Genomic DNA, 24,337 nt, shown 5'->3' with positions numbered 1-24,337 from the left:
GAAACCAAATGCTCAATTGCTTACTATTTAATAATCTGCAGTTTTAATTTATTGGGTTCTGTTTATTTCTCCATATTAATTTATAACCATTTTTGCTTATAAGAGAATTGGCCATTTAGACCACTAGAGGGGGCATAACAGATTGTCACTGTCACATTTGACAGCTCATCTTTGATTGGTGGTTCAAGGCTGATTTGTGTCTACAAGTGAGTAGTCAGTTTGCTCTGCAGCTAGAAACACTAGAAAGTCCTGATTTTGAGGGGAAATATTTTCCTGCATACGTCAGACCTCCTAAATCTAGTCTCATTGAGGTCCCTTTAGCCCTGTGTGTTTTAGGGTGGAGATGTCCAAACATCTCACTTATCTCAGCATCCTGTATAGATGCCTATTGCAGTAATGTAGGAAGTTTTAGTCCAGAAATGTATTAAAGAGTAACCAGAGGGTTGAAACTCAACCTATGGTGACTTAGAGTTGTAGCTTTCCATTTCTGCTGTCCTTAGCAGAACAATATAACCGTAGAAGAATTCAAGCACCTGTCCTGCTACTTTTGTGTTGCTGGTAAATGCTTTATCATAGGGCCTCAATCGGAGATGTACGTAGTCGTAAACCCGATGGTTATCGCACATCTTAGATGGTGGGAGGTCTGCATCGGAATATGCAGATTACCTGTTACGGTTTTCTGGGAGTACGAGACCTTGGTCTGTATCAGCAGATGCAGATTACCTGTCCACGACTATGCAAGTAACACAGCCTTTCTGAGTAGCATTTGGCTTTCTCAGATTGCTGATGTTGCCGATGGTCGCGTTGGTGATCCAATGCTGCATCTTGGGACACAGCACTTGGATCTGCGATATTGTCAGGAGGAGTCTTTTCTTCGACGCCTCCTGCTGCATTAGTATATATTCAAATAGCTGCTGCATCCAAAGATATGAACTGCGTCCATCTCTAGATTAGGACCATTTTCCCTTTGCTCTGATACCATTCCATAAAACTAGAGGTGTGCATTGACCCCTGTGTTTTGGTTTTGGATCTGGATCTCCCCTTGTTTTGGATCTGAATCTGGTGTTGGATTTTTTTCCTTGGTGTTTTGTTTTTCGGTTTTGGTTTTGGATCTGGATTTTTTTTTAAAAAATGATAAAAACAGCTAAAATCACATAATTTGGGACTTTTTTAGTCCCTACAGTGTTATTGACCTCAATAACATTTATTTCCAGTCATTTGTGACCACCTCACACAATATTGTTCATCAACATAGGTATAGGCCAAACCAACTCACAAGTACGCTCAATAGAAAGTAACAATGCAACACAGAAATTTATAAAAAATCAACATTGTGCATGGAATATCCTTGCTCAAAACAATTAGTCACCTCTAGCACATGCCTATTCTCACTGCCCAATCTGTATTTTCCTCATGGGGGGTATCGGGCCACCAATGACTGACCCTTGTAAAGCCCCGATCAATCAAACTTTTTCTTGAACAGTTCCCCAAAACCTCCCTGACCATTAAAAACAGTGCTCCGTACCTTCCGTACCTGTGAGCCAGAAACAGTGTAGGTCGGATACAGTGTGGGTTACAGTGCGGGTCTAATATATTGCGGGATACGGTGTGGGTTGGATACAGTGCAGGTCTGATATAGTGCAGGATACAGTGTGGGTTGGATACAGTGGAGGTCTGTTGCAGTGTGGGTTGAATACAGTGTGGGATACATAGTGGGTTGGATGCAGTGCAGGTTGGAAACAGTGTGGTTTGGTTATACCAAAAGTACACTTACTGTGACAGCAGTGTCGGCAGTGCGGGGTTGCTGACGGTGTCCTCAGTACATGGGATGGCAGTGCTGCGGTGCTGGCAGTGTCCTCAGTGAAGGGTACCGGCAGTGTCGGCAATGCGGGGGTGCCAGCGGTGTCTTCAGTGCAGGTTTGCTGGCTGTGTCGGCAGTGTGGGGGTTGCTGACGGTGTCCTCAGTAAATGGAATTGCAGTCTGCGGTGCTGGCAGTGTCCTCAGTGAAGGGTACCGGTAGTGTCGGCAATGTGGGTGTGCCAGCGGTGTCTTCAGTGCAGGTTTGCTGGCTGTGTTGGCAGTGCGGGGGTTGCTGACAGTGTTCTCAGTACATGAAATGGCAGTGCAGGCAGTGTCCTCAGTGAAGGGTACCGGCAGTGTCGGCAGTGCAGGGGTGCCAGCAGTGTCTTCAGTGCAGGTTTGCTGGCTATGTCGGCAGTATGGGGGTTGCTGTTGGTGTCCACAGTACATGGAATTGCAGTGCTGGCAGTGTCCTCAGTACAGGGTACCGGTGGTGTTGGCAGAGCGGGGGTGCCAGCGGTGTCCACAGTGCAGGTTTGCTGACTGTGTTGGCAGTGCAGGGGTGTTCTCAATGCAGGGAGCCGGCGGTGTCGGCAGCATGGGGAAGCCAGTGGTGTCAGCAGCAGGGCTGCCGGCGGTGTCAGCAGTGGGGGTGCCCACAGCTGGTGTGTTGGTAGCGGGGGGTGCCGGCAGCAGGGGGTGCCGGCCGTGGGAACCAGCGCCACCAACGCTTTTTGGCTGAGAGCCGTGACAGACGGCTCTGTCAGCCAATAAGCGCTTTGCCCATTGAAGGCAAAGGGATTTTCAAAAATGGCCTCTCGAGGCAAAACCTCAAGATCTGACAGCAGATAGCGAGGTTTTGCCTTGGGAGAGGGATCTGGGGCAGGTAGGGAGATCCGAGCTTTGCTCAGATTGCCCCGGATCCCCGAAATTTGGGTGGGTTCAGTTCTCTGAGAACCGAATCTGCTCATCCCTACATAAAACCCATGCTACAGTATATGGTTTGAATATGACATAGGATTCAGTGGCTGTCTTCTAGCATAGGCATCCCTGTTCCTTGGAAAAAAAGAGACAATTTGGCTGATGCAGATTCTATTTGCACAATGTATCTTGTGTGCTTTATTAACTTTGGGTGATGCTGAGTTGTGCATATCTCAGGTGCATCTCCACTTGTGACTGAATGGGCGTACCTGGGCTGCAACAGGAAGTTATCACATAGGCAATGTTCGCTGAGAGCGCATCAACGGAATTGCAGGCTATGCTGAGAGCAAAGGATTGCACATTTTCGCTCCCTTCCCTGTTTATATGTTGATGACGATCTGACCTAGCTCTGTTGATGGATTAGCAACAATTGGTAAACACAGTCTATTGTTTAATCATTTTAATCATCATAGCCAAATTCTTCTATTTTCTCAAACACAAGGCAGCTACGTAGCCAATGCTAACATCCAAGAGCTTCCTAAACCTGGATCTTTCAGGAACAACTGGTAAAAGATATTAAGAACTACACACAGAAGGGAGATGTGTTTGTTCTTGGGTAATGAAAACCACTACGTTTCAAGGGATGATGCCCAATCTTTCCATCTACACTATGTAGACAAAAGTGATTGGACATCCCCAGTTTCAGCTAGTTTGGCATGGCTCCACTAGTTGTAATGCATAGTCACATTAAAGGGGCCTATCGATTAGCAGATGTATTTCTGAGCGATGAAAGACAAAAGATATCCCTTGAAAATTCTGGTGGCTGTGCTGAACGATATCTGCCATGTACATGACAGATTTTGGCAAACGACAAACGATGAACAATATCGCATGACATTATTCAGGGAGTGGATTTTTTTCTCTGCACCGCTCTGTACCTGCTGCTAATATCTTTCATTGTTCGTCATTTACCGCATATAAACTGCACGATATTGCTAATATCGTACAGCTATATGCGATAATTGACCAACATGTTGGAGAGATGATAGATGCGATTTATCGGCCACGGAAGTGCGCATCTGTCATCGTTCAGGGCCTATCCATTAGCAGATTGAACGATATAGAACTCTGATAAGTATATTCTAGATGTTATATAGAAGTATATATAGATGTTCTCGATAACTCTGTGCTCCCTAAATTATGGCAGTTCTACAGAAACAATTAATATTTTTAACAGGACAACAATGCCACTTGTCATGTTTCCAGGGCGACGCTGGACTGGTATATAAAAATTTGGTAAACCGGATGGACTGGTCAGCTCAGAGTCCAGAGCTTAACCCCTATTGAGATCCTCTGGGACGAATTGAAGCGACAGGTGCATTCTAGACCTTCTTCAGTGGACTCTTCCCTCCTCCCAAACGACAGCGACACGCCACCGTTTTGGGAAATGGAGCCCAGCGCCGCCCCCTCCCCGCCCACAAATGGCAGCAGATTCCCGACAGTCAGGCCCAGTGTCTAATCACTTTTGTCTACATAGTGTATATGCATCCAGCCTTCTGTTAGTTTCCCTAATATTGAAATCTTTCTTTTCTCATGAGATTAAGGAAGAACTGAACACTCATCTAAAATCATTTCCCATGTGTGACTGAAGGCCTTTTTAACTAAACCAAATGTGGGTACGTTTATAAAGTCTTGTTGATCTATTTGCTGTGAGTGTCCAATCACTTTTGTCTACATAGTGTATAAGACTACTCCATTTCTGCAAAACATAGCTACGTTATCTGTTGTGAGAATCTGCATCACTTGAGCAGAGGAAGTTTTTAAGAGTCATATGCCAGATGTCCTCTTTTCACGAGTAGCATTTAAGGGGAACATTGCATGATAGGGTTGGAGATGTTGTCATACATCTGGGCCTGAAAATACTGCCTGTGGTCTGACTGATACATGCTTCATTGATTTGAACCAAAGTTAGTTCACTCACAGTGAGGAAGCATGTGGTGTCACTACTTGGAAACATAATAGGTCCACAGTGATAAGCTAGCGGTAACACTTTATAAAGCAAATAAAACAATCACTTATATATTATAAAAATATTTTTTTATCCTGGAACTAGACAAACGCTATCACCAGCATCGGAGCAGCGTTTGCATCAGGAGGAAATAGCCGCAGGAACCAATCCAGAACAGAGCAGGGATGACCGACAGCTGATAGGAGGAGTTCAGCAACTTTTCCTCCGGCGTTCGCATGAGCGGCTTGTGACAAGGTAATTGTTAATGTAGATCACAACATTTAAAAAAAGTGTGTGGTTATAAGCCCATGCATCTGTGATTTACACTATTGGGATAGTGCAATGACTAAAATGGAACCACAGGTGATATCACCCATTTTAGCAATTGAATCTGTCCAGTTAGATAGTCCCCACCCACTTCGAAAACAAACCCCAAAGCCTGAGGAAATGTAATTCAGTGGAGTCGGATATCAGTCAGTGGAGTCGGATATCAGTCAGTGGAGTCGGATATCAGTTGGATAAAGTTATTAAATCACTATTTTCTAGAATTAGTTATCATCAGGAAAGTTTCTCAGTTTCTCTACCACAAAAATCCATAATTTGCACTAGAACGGTAGAGATAAGTATTGAATAAATGGGTGCAGGTTGTGCGGCATGAGGCCCCTTGGACCCATGTGCACCGCGCAACATGCATCCATTATACTGTAGATATGCACCTGCTGTAATAACATATTTTACATTGAGCAGCAAAATCTAGCTTGTTATTGAGAATGAAGACCACAGCGGCAGTGCCTATGATCTCCTCGAAAGTTACAAAAGTAAGAGTGTGCTGGGAGGGGGTGCTGGGAGCACAGCACAATGTGGGAAGGGGCCACAGCATAGTGAGACACGTCCCTTCTGTGAGGCCACACTCCCTTTCAGGATCCCATTGGGGGACCACCACTCAAAATCTTGCCTAGGGCACTAATTTGGCTAGGGCCGGCTTTGCCTAAACTTATTAAAGGTGTCAACAATGTAGGAATCCTTCCACACACACTTTACTTCTAAAGCTTTGCACCCAAAACCAGCGATGACGGCGAAAAGTTCGGTGAAGAAGCTGTTAGTGTTACAAAGAGACTGCAATCTACGTATTCAATTATAAGCGAAAAGACCGTTACCGGAATTTTCGCCGTCATCACTGGTTTTGGGTGCGAAAAAGTATCGCGCTCGTCCCCGCTTATCCCCGTATTAAATTCCAAATCCCCGAAAACGGGACCTGGCGAAACTGAAATCATCGAAAAGTTGTGTCAGTTTTGGGGAAATCAGCCTTACACAGGGGATCACTATGGGTACCCCCTAATAGCACTGCTAAAGGTATTTCGGGTTTTTAAATGGTCTCAATAGGCGCTATTTAGCGTCTTTCAGCAAGTGGTGAAGAATAGCATTTTGCTAATTTTGGGGGGGAAAATAAGTAGTCCCAGCAAATTTGGGGTACATGAAAATGGGTGCAAGCATATTTTAAAGTTGCTAAAGTCAAGCATTAAAAAGCGCCAAAAACGCACCTTCAGCATACACCTGCAATCAAAAATACACCTCCCCCTTATTTGCAGAACCCCCCCAAAGGCTATTTCTCTAGTTTTTGCATTTGTACCCAAACTTTGATTTTTTTCACCCATTTTTTCAAAGTGCTTTTTTGAGGTGTCCTTTGTGGGTGTTTTTGCTTTTTTTTACGCAGTTAGCGTCAGGGGGGGTGTCCAAAGGGTGCAGGGTGGTTCCCGCAATGTTGCACCCCAAAACCCCAATTCTGCACTTTTTTCCGCCGGGTATTCAACTTTTTTGCCTATTACATTGTATTGCGTTATCGCGCCGGCAAAAACACGTTACAATTGAATACGGGGATAAGTTGAAACCGGCGGAAATGACATCATCGGCGAAAAAGTATCGCCGAAACAGACTTTTTCGCTTCTAATTGAATATGGCCCTTAGGGGTAAATTTACTAAGGTGCCGATTTCTACTCAATGTCAGCTGAGTTCAATCACCAATGACATCGTCCATATTCATGTGTTTTCATTTTTCGAACAGGTTACTGAATTTACTAAACTGCCGAGTTGCTGTCATTCATGTTGTTCGATGGTAAAAAATATGGTAGTTGCTCAATCAGCTTAATGATATACTACAGGTGCTTGTAAAGGGTGGGGTTTACACTGAAAACAGAAAAAAGAATATTGCCCCCCAGCACACTGCAGATAAATCAAAAATACTTGAATCCTACATGATAATAGAAATTCAGAGGTATTGGTTTACATACATTTGCAAATATATGAATAAGCGCTGGGCCAACGTCAAGGCTCCTCTATACCAGCGTCCCTAACATTAAGTGGTTCACGTCCGAGAAGCAAGGCACCCCAAAAAATTCCAGCCAAGGACCATCCCCAGGGCATCACATGAGAAGGGGAAAAAAGGTGATAGTGAATACATTGATGTCGGCCCAGCGCTTATTCATATATTTGCAAATGTATGTAAACCAACCCTTCTATTCAATAGTCTTGTTGTGTAGAGATACTATAAACTTCTAATTATACGTAACAGAGATATCAAGAAAATCTCCGTCTGTCATTAAACACAAGCTGTGTGTGTTAGTTGAACACCTAAAATTGGTGATCCAATCAAAATATAATAGTATTAATATAAATATAACCCAATATAGTTTATCCACCTGTTACATTGAGTTATTCACACAGTTAGTGAGGGAGCAGTATTTAAAGTTAATATTACTATTTGACCACTTAGGAATATGTTTATAGTATCTCTACACAACAAGACTATTGAATAGAAGGGTTCCCCCATCATCCAAATAAGATCTTGTATTGACATCAGAGATATATTTTCCACAATAATGGATCAATAATATAATTTCTTTGAGCTCTTTTTTCCTCTCACTTAGAGTATTAATGAATGGTATTATTAATACTGAATTACACTACTACAATTGTTTGCGACTATTATAATTGAATAAATGAGGACACACAGCGGGATTCCAATGCAATTTTATTAAAAATTGAAAATCACCAAAAAACTTTATCTTTTCACAGATATTCACTATATTTTCACTTTCTATCACTTTCTTTCTGATTTTAAACCTTTATTTCGCTGACATTGGTATTACCCACCCTTTCTTAATGTATACCCAATAAAGATTTACAACTTTTAACATTTGACCAATGATCTCATGTGCGCCATACATTTAGACAAATATCCTTTCTCTTTTTAGTAATTTAGTAAACGTTTATTTTTGTCAGATGGCAGCACCCCCAATTAAAATACTGATTGTAACATATTTAATATGGGGCATCTTACTAACTACATGTTAAGTGTGCAGATGTACTGTTTCCTTCGTTTACACCCCTTGCATTGCAATATGATTTGTTCAGGCCCTATGTGTCCAAAAACATGTTACTGTCCGAGTTACAGGTATTGTCGGCAGAGTTTTAGACATCGAATGGAGCAAAGTTGGCAGAGTTTAGCCTTTACAAAATTCCGAATATGTATTTAACGACCGAATTTGCCTCATTCGATGTCAGTCGAGCTTAGTAAATTTACCCCTTAGTGCACTACTAAGATAGATACTGCCACTACTTCGAAATGTGGTAGATCTTTAGACGTTAGCTGTATATATCCATATCTGGACTTATCATTAATGCAAATCCAAACAATCATTCAGATACCATAATATTCCAAAATAGTTTTTTTGAGCCGTAATGGATGGCCCAAAAAGTACAGCCTTTTAGGTTACAGCATATGAAAAATTTTGTGTTCCAATGTATCTATGTTTAGCAATTGATTCTATCCAGTGAGATAGATTCCACCCACTTCAGAAACCCCTAGCCCAATGCCTGAGGAAATAATTAAGTGGAGACAGAGGTCTGTCAGGTAAAGATTTTTTGCAATCACTATTGATCATATTGAAAACCAGTTTCTCTATGACAAAAACACGGTCATTGCCGTCAATCTTTATCCTTGTAATGCCTCAATTATTACTTTCCTTTACACTTGTAGACTGCATTTACGCTATTAGTTCAATTACTCTTATTTTCGCAGTAAATGCATCCTAGGAATCTCAAAGGTCATGGTCTCTAGCATGGCAGATCGTAAACTGTCACTGTGTTTGCACGCAATCTATTGTACTGCAACCAATACTGCATTGAAGCAACATAGGGCTTCATAACATTATTCTTACAACATATTCATGCACCTGATTACTCTTGCACCAATATTGATGTGACAGTTCCAATTTGTGGACCACCAAAGGGGTAGAATTTAATCCAAAAGTGGCCATTTGTAGTGGATTTATCACAGTTAACAAATAACAAAACAAAATATTATTAAACCATCACACTCAATACATCTGGCTCAGGACGACTTCCCATCATTGATGGGACAATGAATTCTGAATATTCGAAAGAAAAATGTCAGGACATCTGTCCATGAGCTACATCTCTATAGAACATGGGTCATGCAGCAAGACAACGACCCAAAGCATACAAATCATTCGACCAAAGAATGGTTAAAGAATAATACATTTAAAGTTTAGAAATGTTTAGAAGCAGTTATTGCTGCACAAAGGGGTCATACTAGATGCTGAAAGCAAAGGTTCACATACTTTTGACAAAGATACGTGATATTGGATAATTTACTCAATAAAAAAATGAGCATGTCTAAGTTTTTTGTTTCATTTGTTTGATTTGGTTCTCTTTATCTACTTTTAGGACTTGTGTGAAAATCTGAGGTAGTTTTATGCCAAATTTCAGCAGAAATATAGAAAATTCTGAAGGGTTCACAACTTTCAAGCACCACTGTATGTAAAAAACTTTTTTCATGGTGCCAGTACGCTTCATGAAGAGAGCTCTAAGTACAATAGCAGCACCAGTTAGTAATAATAATCATAATATGTTACAGAATATATTAGATATACTGTATCTGGCTCACGAGCATATAAAGAGAATAATCAGGTTTTTGTTACTAGAATGCTTTGAATTTTGGTTTACAAGCATAAAAGTTTGTACAATAATAGTAATGCTTGTCTACTATTGTACATTTAAAATTACCCTCAATTTTACCTAATCCTTTACTAAGCATTCCCCTCACTGCGAGAAATTCATAAAGCACACCCGAGATGCAGCACAGTCTAACTGGCCTTGCACCAGTTTCTCTATATGGTCCACACCGTTGCAGCCCCCCCCCTGTCCACAACTGAGTGGCTATAATTTTCTGTAGGAGGAGTGCTGCTCAAATGTGAATACATTGTTACATTCCAAATTTCTACCCTTTTAGTGCCACTCTTCTCAATAATTTTTTTATAGATTTCTCTTCTAAACAAGGCCCCAGGTCTACTAACATCCTGTGCAAGAGGTTTTGGAGTGCCCCCCACCCCCAGAATAACAAAAACACATATTGGTCTGCACAGGCAAAATTAAGATAGATTAATTTATGGCATCAGATTCGTATCACATGCAGCACACTCCCCCCAGACTGACACAAGTGCCTATAATCATGCATATTTTCTCACACACACACCTCCTCCATCCCTGTTGTGATTTCAAACCCCAATACCCAATACTGTACAACTTAGGGCCGTATTCAATTTGAGGCATTAAGTCCGGATTCGCGGTAATTTACTGCCTATGATGCCATCATCGCCTGTTTTGGTTTTACCCCGTATTCAATTTGAAAGACTTTCCGCCTAGGTGGAAAGTCAATGCAATGTAATAGGCGGTAAAGTATCGCCTATGAATGGCAGGCGTTAAAAAGTGCAGAATTGGGGGTTTTGGGGTGCAACATTTTGGGAACCCCCGTGCAGCCTTCAGACAGTCCCCCAAAGGTAATCTGTGTCAAAGTTTTTTTTTAAAAAAACAAAACATAAGGACACCCCAAAAATTTACTTTGAAAAAGGGGGCAAAAAAAAAATGTTGGGGTACAAACTTGAAAACTAGCGAACTTGACTCTGGGGGGGTCCCCAAGTATGCCCCAAGGGGTTTTTTTGATTGCAGGTGTTTGTGGCAGGTGGATTTTTCACAATTTTTTTAAGTCACTTTAGCAAGTTTAAAATATGCTGAACCCCATTTTCAAGTACCCCAAATTTGCTGGGCATAGTTGTTTTACCCTAAAATAACTTCCAAATGCTCTTCTGCATCACCTTATTCAAAGCCGCATTTATTAGAAACTCCGACTTCCTTCAGGAGTTAAAAATGGGGGTACCCTTTGTCCTCCCCTATGTCTACACATCTTTAGGGGGTCCCTAGAATATTTTTTCCGAAAATTCCCGTTTTGTTTAACCTGTATAAAAATGGGGTAAAAATTTACATAAGGTCCCCCCCCAAAATTCAAACCAGCCACAGGCTTGGTGGTGGTTTCTAAAAATATGGGGAACAAAATGTGTAGGGTTCCACCGTATTTTAGAAACCAACCCAAGGCTGCAGGGACCAGTTCTGGTTTTAATATATAAATATACTGACAGTTCCCACGTGGGCGAGTCACACCACGTGGGAACTGTCAGTAGCCGGAGCCAATCAGTGGGCGCTCTACAGTCAGCGCGGCTGCTGATTGGCTCTCGGGACTGCCAGCTCCGTGCATGTTCCATCAGCTGGCATTCGGGAGCTATCAGTATGTGTGTTGCCACACATACTGATAGCTGTTGCGTGGGTCGTGTAAACTCGTTTTTTTGTTTTGCCAAGTACCTGGATTACTGCGGAGACCAGCGCCAGGATATAGGCGAGTATGAATTTTTCTTTGCAGTGCCATTCATTAAGGATATTCTACTGGACAAGGGGACAGATACATCTGGTATAGGTAAGTATGTGTGAATGGGTAGGTGTGTGTAATAAAGTTATACTGTCACGATGTGTGTGTTTTGTCTTTTTTTAACTATTTATTTTACAGTAAAATTACAGGTGCCGCATGTCTGCTGGCACTTGTTGTTCCACAAGTGCAAAATGGCAGGCATGCTGGCACTTGTAGTTCCACTGTAAAACACAATAGTTTTACATTATTTGGCCCCCCCATTACCTCCATACCCACCAAACCTGGGGTATGGGGAAGAGCCCCGGGTTTCAGCATAAGCCTGTGGTCCTCGGAAGTTGGGGGACCCTTCTTTGGGGGGTTCCCGACTCCCCCGAGATCACCGGCTTGCGCTGACCGATTTGGGGTGCTAATACTTTGGACCTGGAGCCCCGGTGATTGGGTCTCCGGGCTGTGGCATTACACCCCAGTCGGTTGGGTCTGGTGCTGGTCTTAAATATAGGGGGATCCCCACTTTATTTTACCCTTATATTTAAACCCAGAATTGGTCCCTGCATCCTTGGGTTGAATTCTAAAATACGGTGGAACCCTACACATTTTGTTCCCCATATTTTTAGAAACCACCACTGGCTGGCATGCCTGGGCTGTTTTTTTTGGGGGGGGGGGGCCCTATGTAATTTTTTTAATATATTTTTTACTTTTTTTTTTACAGGTACAACACAATGGGAATTTTCGGGAAATATTCTAGGGACCCCCCTAAAGATATGTAGACATAGGGGAGGACAAAGGGTACCCCCATTTTTAACACCTGAAGGAAGTCGGGGTTTCAAATAGCTGGGCAGGTGCATTTTTGCAGATTTAAAAAAAAAATGCGTTTTGGGACTTAAAAATATGCTAGTACCCATTTTCATGTACCCCAAATTTGATGGGACCATTTTTAAAAACGAAGAAAATAAGCTAAATGCTCTTCTGCATCACTTCTTCAAAGTCGGGAAAAAAAAACACCTGCCGCGGCTATTTTAAAACCCGGCTTTCTTTTGCAGCCAAAAACGGGGGTACCCATAGTGATCCCCCATGTCTGGACATCTTTAGGGGGGTCCTAGGATTACTTCCCAAAAATTCCCGTTTTTTTAATGCCGATCCAAGTGTCGCCGGGTCCCGTTTTCGCCTACTTTCAAATTGAATACGGAGATACGTGGGCACGCACGCGATACTTTAACGCCTACAAAACAGGCGAAGGCAGCGTTAAGTCCGGGCCGCGTTAAATTATTGTGGCTCGGCTCAAATTGAACACGGGCCTTAATGCCATAATGCTCTCATAGGAGAAGGTTTGGTGAAATGCAGGTGTAGGGCGCTCTGTAATAAGCTTTCTGCACTAACCACCAGCCCCTAGTTGACATATCAGCTCCATGGGTGAACACATGCTGGAGGCATGGAAGAGTCACTGATTTACGATCAGTTACACTTTGAGTAAATTTGTATAAGCATGTGGGAAGGTGAGGGGTTAATGATAGAGATAGTAAAGTACAGGGTATGTTACTAAGAAGGGTTCATTTTGATGCAGAATGAAGGGGTTTATTATGATTTATGGAGAAGGCTTAATTATGATAATGAAGGGGCAATAGATTGAAGAAAGAAAACAAGTGGGCTGTGATAATGCTGAAGTAAAAGGGGTGGGGGTTTCATGAGTTAGAGATTTATGGGTGAAAAAAGGGAGGTAAAAGGGAATTGGGTAGGGCAGTGTTGGCTAACCTTGACACTCCAGCTGTTATGGAACTACATAACCCAGCATGCACTGCTACAGTTTTGCTATTAGGGCATGCTAAAACTGTGGCAGGGCCTGCTGGGATATATAGTTCCACAACAGCTGGAGTGTCAAGGTTAGCCAACACTGGGGTAGGGTGTGCTGTGGATTATTACTTTAGTTCCTGTATTTTTTAAATTATTGTCAAGACCATAAATTATTATTGATATATTCTCAAATTCTGCACAGATTAAGGCACTTTTAGCTCACAGCGTTCACCAATGAACAGACCTGCAAGAAGCTCAACTCCATTTCCAGCTGGATGGTTGAAAGCGCTAAGTGTGACATATATAAATGTACAATGTGTTTGTTAGAGGAATGGACCTAACATGCTCATGCATACACACGTAGCCAGAAATATACAAACAAAGAACAAATGTTTTCAGTTCATCTGGTGAAATTGTCAGTAACGTCCTCCAAGTGACTTGAAAACTGTCTTTTCCCTATCTTTCCCTGTGCCCAGGCACAGACTGGCCCACCGGGAGGCCAAGTAATGCCCGGTTTGACCCCACTGCTTTTATGCTCCGCTTTTTGCAAGAGTGCAGGGCTTACAGGGGGGGGGGGGGGGGCTTGACGAGTACACACTATAGGGGAGCAATGTGCAGATGACTCCACTCTGAGGGAATGGTTGCCTGCCAGGACTGCCCGCACTAGAGATGGCTAGTGAGTGAGTGTCTCAACACACTGACTCGAATCATTCTGATGAGTGAATGATTCGAGTCACTCAGTGTTTGGTGAGTCGACACACCCACCTCCCTAGCCTCTCTGTCAGTGGCAGCTAGAGTGAGTGACAGCTCCGCCCCCTACACTGCTGATCTGACCTGATTATATTTCTGCACTGAGTCAGATCAGCAGTGTAGGGGGCGGAGCTGTCAGTGACTCACTCTGAGTCGTGCAGCTACTGCCAGGGCACTGACTCAGGAGGAGAGTCATTGAGAACCATGAGCTGTAGTGCTGGGCTGCGCCCCGGAGCTGTCAGCGACTCACTCTGAGTCGCTGGCTCCCCTGCTGGCTACGCCACTGCACTACCTAAAGAGTCGTGTCTCGAGACACTGACTCGAGACACTTCACTGAGTTGAGCCATGTGGCTCAACTCAGTGTAGTAAATCGTTCTGCCCATCCCTAGCCTGCACATTTTCTGTGCTGCTGTGGATAGAGGGAACATGTATTCCTCTACCCATTCCCCTCATCATGGGGAGATTTTAAGCAGTTGCATAGCAGAAGAGCAGAAGAAGTCCGCCCCCTGCCTGCCTGCCAGATACTCCAGCCAACAAGAGATGAGGAGTGACTGCGGTGCGACTGGGGAAAGCAGGACCAGGAATGGCTGCCCGGCATGTCTGCACAGCACACTGCAGGCAGCAGGAGGCTCAGCTGTGACTGTCAGGTATGTATGTGTACTGTCAGGTATGTCTGACTTTCAGGTATGTCTATGACCGTGAGGTATATCTGAGGTATGTCTGTGGCCGTCAGGTATGTCTTTGGCTGTCAGGTATAGCTGTATCTGTCTGTCATTTTGATTTTGTATTTTTTATAGGAGCACTGTGGGGAAAATGGCATCTTGGGGCATAGGGTGCACTAAAGAGCGGTTGCATTTGGGGGTATTTCTGTGGTGGTATGTTGGGTATTTCTGTGACACTCTGTATTATATGGTGGTCACTGCAACACTCCCTGTATTATATGGCGGTCATTGCGATGCTTACTGTATTATATGGAGGTCATTGTGCTGCTCCCTGTATTATATGGCTGTTACTGCGATACTCTCTGTATAATATGGTGGTCATTGCAACACTCCCAGCCACACCCCTTCAATCAGCTGGCCACACCTCTTCAGATTTGCGCTGCCTCAGTTTGGTGGGCCCCTACCATTGCATTTACCCTGTGGGCATTTCATGCTCCAGTGAGACAATGCCTGTGCCGTCCTAGACTGTTGATGGATGGCAGTTTCAGTTACGAGCCTTTGAATCCTGAAGGATCCTCGGTGGCCAGTAATAATGCAGAGCACTGACTGAGGATTTGGCTGTTATTGCAGCTGCAAGTATCTGTGTTCTTCTATTTGCAGGTCCCTGGTGGCTGAGGTTACTGTAGTGTGGAGCTCTTGTAGGGTGACAGTTAAGGATCTAAGGCATCTATGTTCTCAGCCTTGGAGAGAGATAAAGTGGACGGAAATAAAGTACCAACCATTCAGCTCCTAACTGTCACTTTACAGGCTGTGTTTGAAAAATGACAGTAAGGAGCTGATTGGTTAGTACTTTATCTCCGTCCACTTTAGCTCTCTCCGAGGCTTAGTACATAGACTCTTTTAAATAACCAAGGTAGTCCTCAGTAACAGAATGCAGGAGATTGACCTACTGGCATGCCTGAGTTCACTCTGCTGGTCATGGACATGGAGCACTTTGTAAGAGAGGAGCACCTAGGGAGGGATGTAGGGATGGGACCGGCCAGATCAGCAATCCAGTGAGTGGAAAACCAATCATGTGGGATGCTGTTAAGATGGCCCAGGAAGATCAGTGGCAAACCCAAGGAGCACCCCCAGTAGTCGAATAACCACAATGGTGAGACGGGAGTCCCTGTCAGGGCAGTAGTAAGAAGTAGAACTGCACCAGCAGTTGAATACAGGACACCAAAGCCTGACTCCACCTCTTCCTCTGTCCGCCAACTTACTGGATGGGAGACAGTGACACAACCACCACAGTGCGTCCTTTGGGACTTGATATTTTGCAAGACGGAGTCGCTCTCCTACCTGTCGTAATTCTAGGTGACGGCCACACTGCGCCCCTTACGTGGTGTGCCCCCTCTGCTTAAACAGCATTTGAGCCGCCCCTGCTTCGAATTTATAGTTTAGCCTTATTTGTAGCTTAAATAAATAATAACATTTACAAACAACCAGCTACTTTTTGTTATAATGTCTATTAAATGTATCGATAATTTATGATAATATGTAATAAAAGTAAACCATGAAATACAAAATCAAATTATTTCAAAATTATTATTATAAATTCACAGTAAAGTGCACTTGAAATATAGCAGCAGTTTACTATTATACCACGAGTTTGTAAAAGGCAAAATTATTTATTTTTGTACTTTTTGTCTATTACAAGTTTAATCTTAACTTTTGATGTACTGTATAATAGTATTTAGTTGCTGGTATATCAAGTGCACTTTACTGACTAATGTACAGTATATGTTTGTATGGCTTACAATACTGAGTTATTAAGTTAAAAATGCACCTCTATGTATGATAGTCCTATACTTCTACTGACTTGGCAGAGAAACAGATACACTCGGACTGATGTAAAACACTTCACACATAAAAACTGGCTCCTGTAATAAAATAGGCTCCTATGTAAAATGAAAAACAAAAATGGAAAAGAGACCGGAAGAAACAGAATTCGACAAACTATGAACTTAAAACCGCATCTGACATGATGAAATATATTAATAGTTTGCTCCACAATAGAGTTAAAAAATTCCACTTTGCTGGGTACCTGTCTGCTCACAAGTAATCATTCCCTCCCTGGTACTTGTTAATGAAATTGGATGTGTCTGTTCTCTTTCTTTTTTTCTTTCAGGTCCTCCTCGAGCTTTAGGGCCTGATTCAGATTCGGACGCTAAGAAGTGCTCGCTTGTAGCTGCCAATGGTTCGCATAGTGCGCATGCGTATGCATCGCAGTGCGCGTGCGCAAACCACTGTGAAAAATCGGGAAGCGTTCGCTCGCCGAGCATAGACAGCCCAGCAGAGTGAGTGACAGGAGAGGCCGTCTGTGGGTGTTAACAGGGGCATGCCACTAGAAATGGGGGAGTGGAGGTGCGAACGCAGGTGTGCCTGAGAGTCATAACGCCGTTTCAGATGCGTGCATAATTAACAGTTAGCGCCATTTGCATTGCTTGAGGTAGGGTAAAGTCAACCTCAAGCGCTGCGTTCGCTTCCGATGGTACCTGATGTACCGATGGTTACATACACATCCTGGAGATGACGTGCACAAGTGGGTGTCTTAAGACAGGCTGGTGGGCGTCTGCATACACAAAGTGATCGCAGGCCAAGACATAGTGGGCGTGCTTATGTCTTGCTGTGCGTTCACCTGCCTTGACGTCACTTGAGCGGGCGTACGCATCTAGCGACCGGGTCTGAATCGGGCCCTTAGTTCTAGTCCACTTGAGCTCTTTGCCGTCTCTCCCCTTTCATGCCCTCTCCCTCCCTTCCTTTGTATGTTAAAAAACAAACAAAAAACTCACCACAGTTATTTAATTTGGCCAATGTCTTTATTTTCTTCTGTTATTACCATGCTATTTGTATGTGATTATTTTTGATGACTTTGTTGTGTCTATTATTTAGGTTTTTATACTGTATGTGCCTGCAATTTGTTTTTATTGCCAGTTTTGTTCTGTTGTTATAACTAAAGAGATTAAAAAACATTAGTGTGAGCATTTTATTTTATTAAGTCAGTTCTAGCCTCCCTTTGAAACACAGTGGTTCCCCATCATTGAGAAGAATCACATCAAAACCACAGTGGCCACAGTATAATGGACAGGGGTCCCTTAAAGAGCTAGTCACTATATTTTAAGAGTAGTAAAAAGCACACACACACACACACACAAACAATTTTGAACTGAGCAGCTAATTATTTATCAAAATCTGAAAAATTCTGTAAAATTATAACAAGCAATTCAGCATCAGCTGTCAGCAGTGTGGATAGATCCCAGCACATGCAATCTCCACCGCCAAAACCTTCATCATCAACCTCCTCTTTATTTTTTTTTTCCAATATATGTTTATTTTTTTTATCAAAACAAATAAACAGTACATCAGAATGCAAAGTAATGGAGCATACACACGGTCAGATTTGTCAGACTTGTCAGATTTGTCAGATGAACGATTGAACGATTTGAACGATTTTACCAAAGTTTTGAACGATTTGAACGATTGAACGATTTTTGACTGCATTAAAATGAATGGAATCGTCCAAGTCTGACTGCAAACACATCAGATGTCAGAAATCGTTATCTGACCATCGGGAACGCGCATCGTTGATCGTCCATCGTTCAGGCATGTCAGATATGAACGATTTTCCTTCAGATATGAACGACTGAACGATTTTTAAATCGTTATCGTTCATATCTGAAGGAAAAATCTGATCGTGTGTATGCACCATAAAGATCACACACAACATAGACTGATCATTCAAATATACTCAAAACATAGTAATCGTAACCAAAAGTTGGTATCTAGTCCAATGAGAAAAAATATATATAAAAAAATATATATAATAAAAAATAAAAGATTAAGATATAGGTAAACATAAAAATAAATAAATAACTTAATTAGAGACAAACAGAGAAGGGAAGGGGTTGGGACGAAAGGGGAGGGAAAAGTGTGGGGGGGAGGAGTTAGATGCCTCAAAATACAAATAGAGTTGTTAATTAAATCCTGTCCTCAACCAGATCTACCATTAGAACTCCATCAGTGGAGAAGTGATCAAGATCATGCCACAGACGTCAGATATGTTCCAGAAGATTTAAAGTTCAGCCATGGATGCCAAGTAGAGATGAACTCTTGACTCTTTTCTGGGGTCACTCGGAGGTCCTCCATAGACATGTACATGTCTATTCGGGCAAACCACTCTTTAAGAGTGGGGGGGGAAGTAGACCGCCAGTGGACTGGGATAACAGCTTTCGCAGCACTGTTGAGGAACTTTAAGAGGGATTTTTTATATGTTGCTGGAGAACCATGGTATAGATTAAGAAGCCAGAAAGAAGGATCAGAGGGTGTCTCCGAGCCCACAATCGACTTGGTGATAGATACTACTTGTTCCCAGAAGGGGCGTAGAAGCCTACATTCCCACCAAATGTGTAGTGGAGAGCCAATTTCCTCATTGCACCTCCAGCATCTGTCGGACACCCCAGGAAACATCTTAGCCAGGGTAATGGGGCACCTATACCAGCGTGATAGAACCTTAAATTGTGTTTCAATTACAGAGTAGCTAACAGAACTAACAAATGTATTCTGGAAAATTCTGTTCCAATCAAAGTCCGTTAAGTCCAGCTGTAAGTCACGTTCCCAGTCTTTAACATATTTAGGGAGAGCAGAGTACATGTGCTGAATCAGAAGTCTGTATCCTCTCGAGAGGGAATGCGCCGGGCGTAAAGGTGCCAAGCACATGTCCTCAAAGAGAGTCAGGGGTCTGACAGAAGCAGCACGTAATTCCCTGGACTGTACGAAATGCTTTAATTGCAGGTATCTCCAAATCTCAGATGGGGGGAGGTCCCATTTAGTCTGCAATACAGAAAAGGAAGACACACCCCCCTCCTCCACCAGCTGGCCAACTCGCTGCACTCCACGTCGCATCCAAATGGAAAAGGCAGAGGTAGCAACCCCTGGGGGAAAGTCAGGATTATTGAACAAGGGAGTCAAGGGGGAAAATTTTGAGGACACGCAGGGAAGTTTACGCAATCTATTCCAGCGAGCCAAAGTTGGGCCTATAGTGGGATGGGAGACAACAGGAATCTTAGACATCCAGGGATACTGTGCTATATGTATGGGCAAAGATACATTTTCAAGGTGAACCCACTGTTTAATGTCAGTTGTCTGGGACCACTCCATGATCCTGCCCAGCATCACTGCGTCACAGTAACCTGAGAAGTGTGGGAGTTGAAGCCCTACCATATGTCTACGTCTAAAAAGGATAGCATGCTGAAACCTCGGTCTCTTATTACCCCATACAAAATTTCTAACAACATTGAGTAATTCCCGGAACCAGGCTTTGGGGATATGTATAGGTAGTGTCTGAAGAAGATATAGAACCCTAGGTAGTACATTCATTTTCACTACGCTAATTTTACCAAGCCACGAAAGCCTTTTGGTACCCCAGTCTTTGAGTTCAGAGTGGAGGGTATGTAGTAGCTTTTTAAAATTATCGGCAAAGAGACGGGAAAGGTCAGTGCATAGGGTGACCCCGAGATATTTCAGGCTAGAGGGATGCCAGGAAAAGGATTGCTTGAGCCCAGCTATGGAGTGGGGTGGAGCCGACACATTCACAGCTACAGACTTTGAATAATTCACCTTAAAATTAGAAAGAGAGCCACATTTCTGAAATTCGACCATCAGATTGGGTATTGAGACAACCGGATTGGATAAGACGGCTAACAGGTCGTCTGCGAACAGAGCCAAATTGTAATCAGCATCCCCAATTTTGAGGCCAGTGATGTTTGGGTTGAGTCTAATAGTGCATGCAAGGGCTTCCATACATAGTATAAAGATAAGGGGTGAGAGAGGGCACCCCTGTCTGGTACCATTATTTATTTTTACCGGGTTTGAGAGTGCACCATTAATTTTAATCCGTGCCGTGGGAGAACGATAAAGCGCTAATATTCGATAAAAGCCTACAGGGCCGAAACCCATGTGTTTCAAAATTCCTTCCATAAATATCCAACTGACTCTGTCAAATGCCTTCTCGGCATCAGTGGATAGCAGGACCACTGGGACGGAACCACCAGAAGCTAAATGTATTAGATCTATGGCTTTAGTAGTATTGTCCTGCGCCTCCCTCCCAGGCACAAACCCCACCTGATCTGAGTGTATTAGGGTAGGAAGCAGGGTCTTAAGCCTATTGGCAATCAATTTTGCAAACAATTTAACATCAGTATTAAGGAGGGATATCGGGCGATAACTGGCGCATTGAGTCGGGTCTTTACCTGCCTTAGGAATGACTGTAATGTGTGCTTCCAAAGATTGGGGGGAGAACCCACATTCATTTGAAATCGTATTAAAGGCATCAAGCATTTTGGGCAAAAGAGAGTCTTTAAAAAGTTTATAATATGCAATGGTGAATCCATCTGGACCTGGACTTTTTACAGATGGCGTGTTTTTAAGGGCTGTCTCGAGTTCTAAAAGGGAAAAAGGAGAATCTAACCAAACACTGTCTTCCTCTGACAGTCTGGGCAGGCCAGAATCGCGGAGATACTGGGCCACAAGCTCCCGAGTCGAGGCCAGGGACTCAGGAGTCAGAGGGTCTTGAAGGTTGTAAAGTTTGGTGTAGTACGAGCGAAATGCATCAGCTATGTCACGAGTAAGCGTGCGCCTGACACCCCCAGAATCCTTAACCATTTGAATATATAAAGTGGCTCTTTGGGAACGTAGGGCTCTCGCTAACAATCTCCCCGGCTTGTTACCCCACTGGAAAAATCGATTCCTACAGAGTCTATAATCCTTTTTTACATCGTCGAAGAGCAAGGCATTCAGGGCAGCTCTAGTCTCAATCAGGTCAGACAAAACCTGAGGGGAGAGGGAAGACTTATGCGTTGTCTCGAGATCTTTCAATCGTTGGAGCAGGTAAGTTTCCTACTTGATTTCTCTCGCTTTAACATTGAACCTAGTTGGATGAGTTTCCCCCGGAGTAAACATTTGTGCGCCTCCCACACCGTGACCCCCGAGACCTCAGGCGTCTCATTAATAGAGAAATAGTCATTAATTGATTCAATTATTTAAGACTTACAGCGTGGATTGGCAAGAATTTGCTCATTAAGCCACCATACACATTGTTTGAAGTGGGGGCAAGAGGTCTCGAGGGTCAGAGCGATAGGGGCATGGTCCGACCAGGTAATTAGGCCAACGGTGGTGGCCTGAATTAGGTGTAAAAATCTATGTGGAAGAAGGAAATAATCCAACCTGGAGGACACATCGTGAGGTCGAGAATAAAATGTATAATCCCTGTCACCCGGATGTTGAAGTCGCCAAGTGTCAACCAGCTGGTGGTCATGGAGGGTGCGCCTAACCTTACGGTGGGCAGCCAATGAGGACCTGGCGGGGGATCCCGAGACATCAACCTTCGGCTGGATAGGCCAATTCAAGTCTCCGCCCACAACCGGTATACCCACGACCAGCGGGGCAATCCGATCGAGGACTGTAGAAAGAAATACAGGCTGATTCTGGTTGGGGAGATAAAGGTTGATAAACGTATAAAGCTGTCCATACAGTGAGCACTTAACCAGGAGTGTTCTGCCCTCCTCCAGAGCCAAAGAAGTCACATCTTGGAATGGGTGACGCTTAGATAGGAGAATAGCAACTCCGAGAGATTTACTTTTACTATTGTTATTATAAAAGGAGACAGGAAAATTATGGTCTTTGAGGGTAGGGGCTGCATCAGACCTAAAATGAGTTTCTTGAATAAACGCTACATCAGCTTTAGTAGCGAATAGGTCTCGAAGTAGTCTAGACCGTTTCTCAGGCAAATTTAGACCTTTTGCATTGAGCGAGACCAATTTAATGGTCGATGCTCGAGTGCTAACCGCTATCATCTACTATACAGGGTACAGAACACAAGCTGAGGAGGAGGGCATCAACTCTGCCGGGAAGAAAGGACACACTAGGGAAAAAAGGAAAAATAAAACAAAAAAAACACAACACATGGTGAAAACTAAAAAAATAAAAATTCGTGGACAGGGAGAAAAATAAAATAAAATGAGTAGAAACAATACACTACCGCCACTTGGGAGCTCGGGCATGACCGAGTCCAAGAAAAACGAGGCGGTTATGGGGTCATCGGGGGTCTGTGACAACAGCAACCTTAATTAGAATACAAAAAATAAAACAGAGAGTAAAGTATACTCTGAACACTATATAAAACATTAGAAACAGAGTAAAGCCTATACCATATTAGCAAAACGAATACTTGATTGCGTCACTCAAAAATGTCAGTAGAAAAATACCAAATGCCTATTTAGCATATAAACTCACAATACAATGGAACATATATGAAAATAGAAGGGAGTTAAAGCCAGAAAGGAGGCTTTTGGCCATCAGTCCCTATGTATAATCACAAAAGTAAACATCTCCCGTTGAGACCGTAGTAAGGCACATTGGTTTTATACCTACTTCACTAGTGAATTCTATCTTACGCTTAATTTTTATCTTAGGCTTAATAATTCTATCTTAATATGAGTCGTTATAGTGGAGCCGGTGCCATGGATGTACATTGAGTCGCAGGGGGTTTCGGGTTGCGTTGTACTAGATGCCAATCATTGTTGGGATGAGAAAGCTCTGGCGGGATAGACTGCAACAAAGACTCCTGCCAATCTGGGAGAAAGACCAGAGGAATGTCTAAGGCAGAGCAGAAAGAAGCAAGGTCAGCTGGATCCTTGAAGATAGCTTGCCGTTGTGAGAGACTTGAAGGCTGAAGGGAAAACCCCATCTGTATTTGATGCCGAGTTTGTGGAGTTCAGCAGTCAGAGGTTGTAATGCTCTACGTTTTTGGAGGGTCATCCAGGATAAGTCTTGAAAGATTTGGATCGGTTGATCATCAATATTGAGAACGTCCACACGATGGATCTTACGGAGGATATCTTCCTTCTGAGAGTAATAGTGTAGGTGACATATAATGTCTCTCGGTCGATCTGACTGTGCTCCTCTAGTCCGTAGTGCACGGTGGGCTCTATCAAAGTCAATCGGAGAGCCGGGGTCATGGCCCAGGAGCTCGTTAAAAACTCTGGTAAGAAAGTCAGTGATGCCTTGTGGAGGGACATCTTCCGAAACACCTCGAATCCTCAAATTGTTTCGCCTCCCTCTATTGTCCAAATCATCCAGTCGGTCTTGAAATCGCTGAAATTCAACCACCTGACGGAGGACAGCTGCTCGAAGAGCATTGTGAGCAACAGCAGATTCAGAGGTGAAATCTTCTAGAGAATTTAGTCGAGTGCCCAGCTGAGACACCTCCGTTTGAACGGATGCAATCTCGGAACGGACAGTATCCTGGATCCTGCGTTCCAACTGTTCAAAATCCTGTTTTGTCGGCATGGAGCGTAGAAGCTGCAGGATCTGTGAAATACCGCCCATCTCTGATGTAAGATCCGGGCCCAAGGTATGTTCCTCTGTCCTGGAGGGGGAATCAGAGGCCAAGGAGAACCTAGGGGAGGAAGGGGATGAGATATCACCAGAAGGGACATGTTCTTGTGGTCGTAGAAACTGTCGCAAATCGGAGGAAGAAGGGGTATCCGTCGTGCGAGTGGAGGTCTTTGCTTGGGGTCTCTTCCCGTCTT

This window comes from Taudactylus pleione, unplaced genomic scaffold (genome assembly GCF_031769625.1).
Source record: "Taudactylus pleione unplaced genomic scaffold, aTauple2 ptg001272l, whole genome shotgun sequence".
In the NCBI taxonomy this organism is placed as follows: Eukaryota; Metazoa; Chordata; class Amphibia; order Anura; family Myobatrachidae; genus Taudactylus; species Taudactylus pleione.
The sequence above is the reverse complement of the archived record's forward strand: the minus strand, read 5'-3'. Positions refer to the sequence as shown.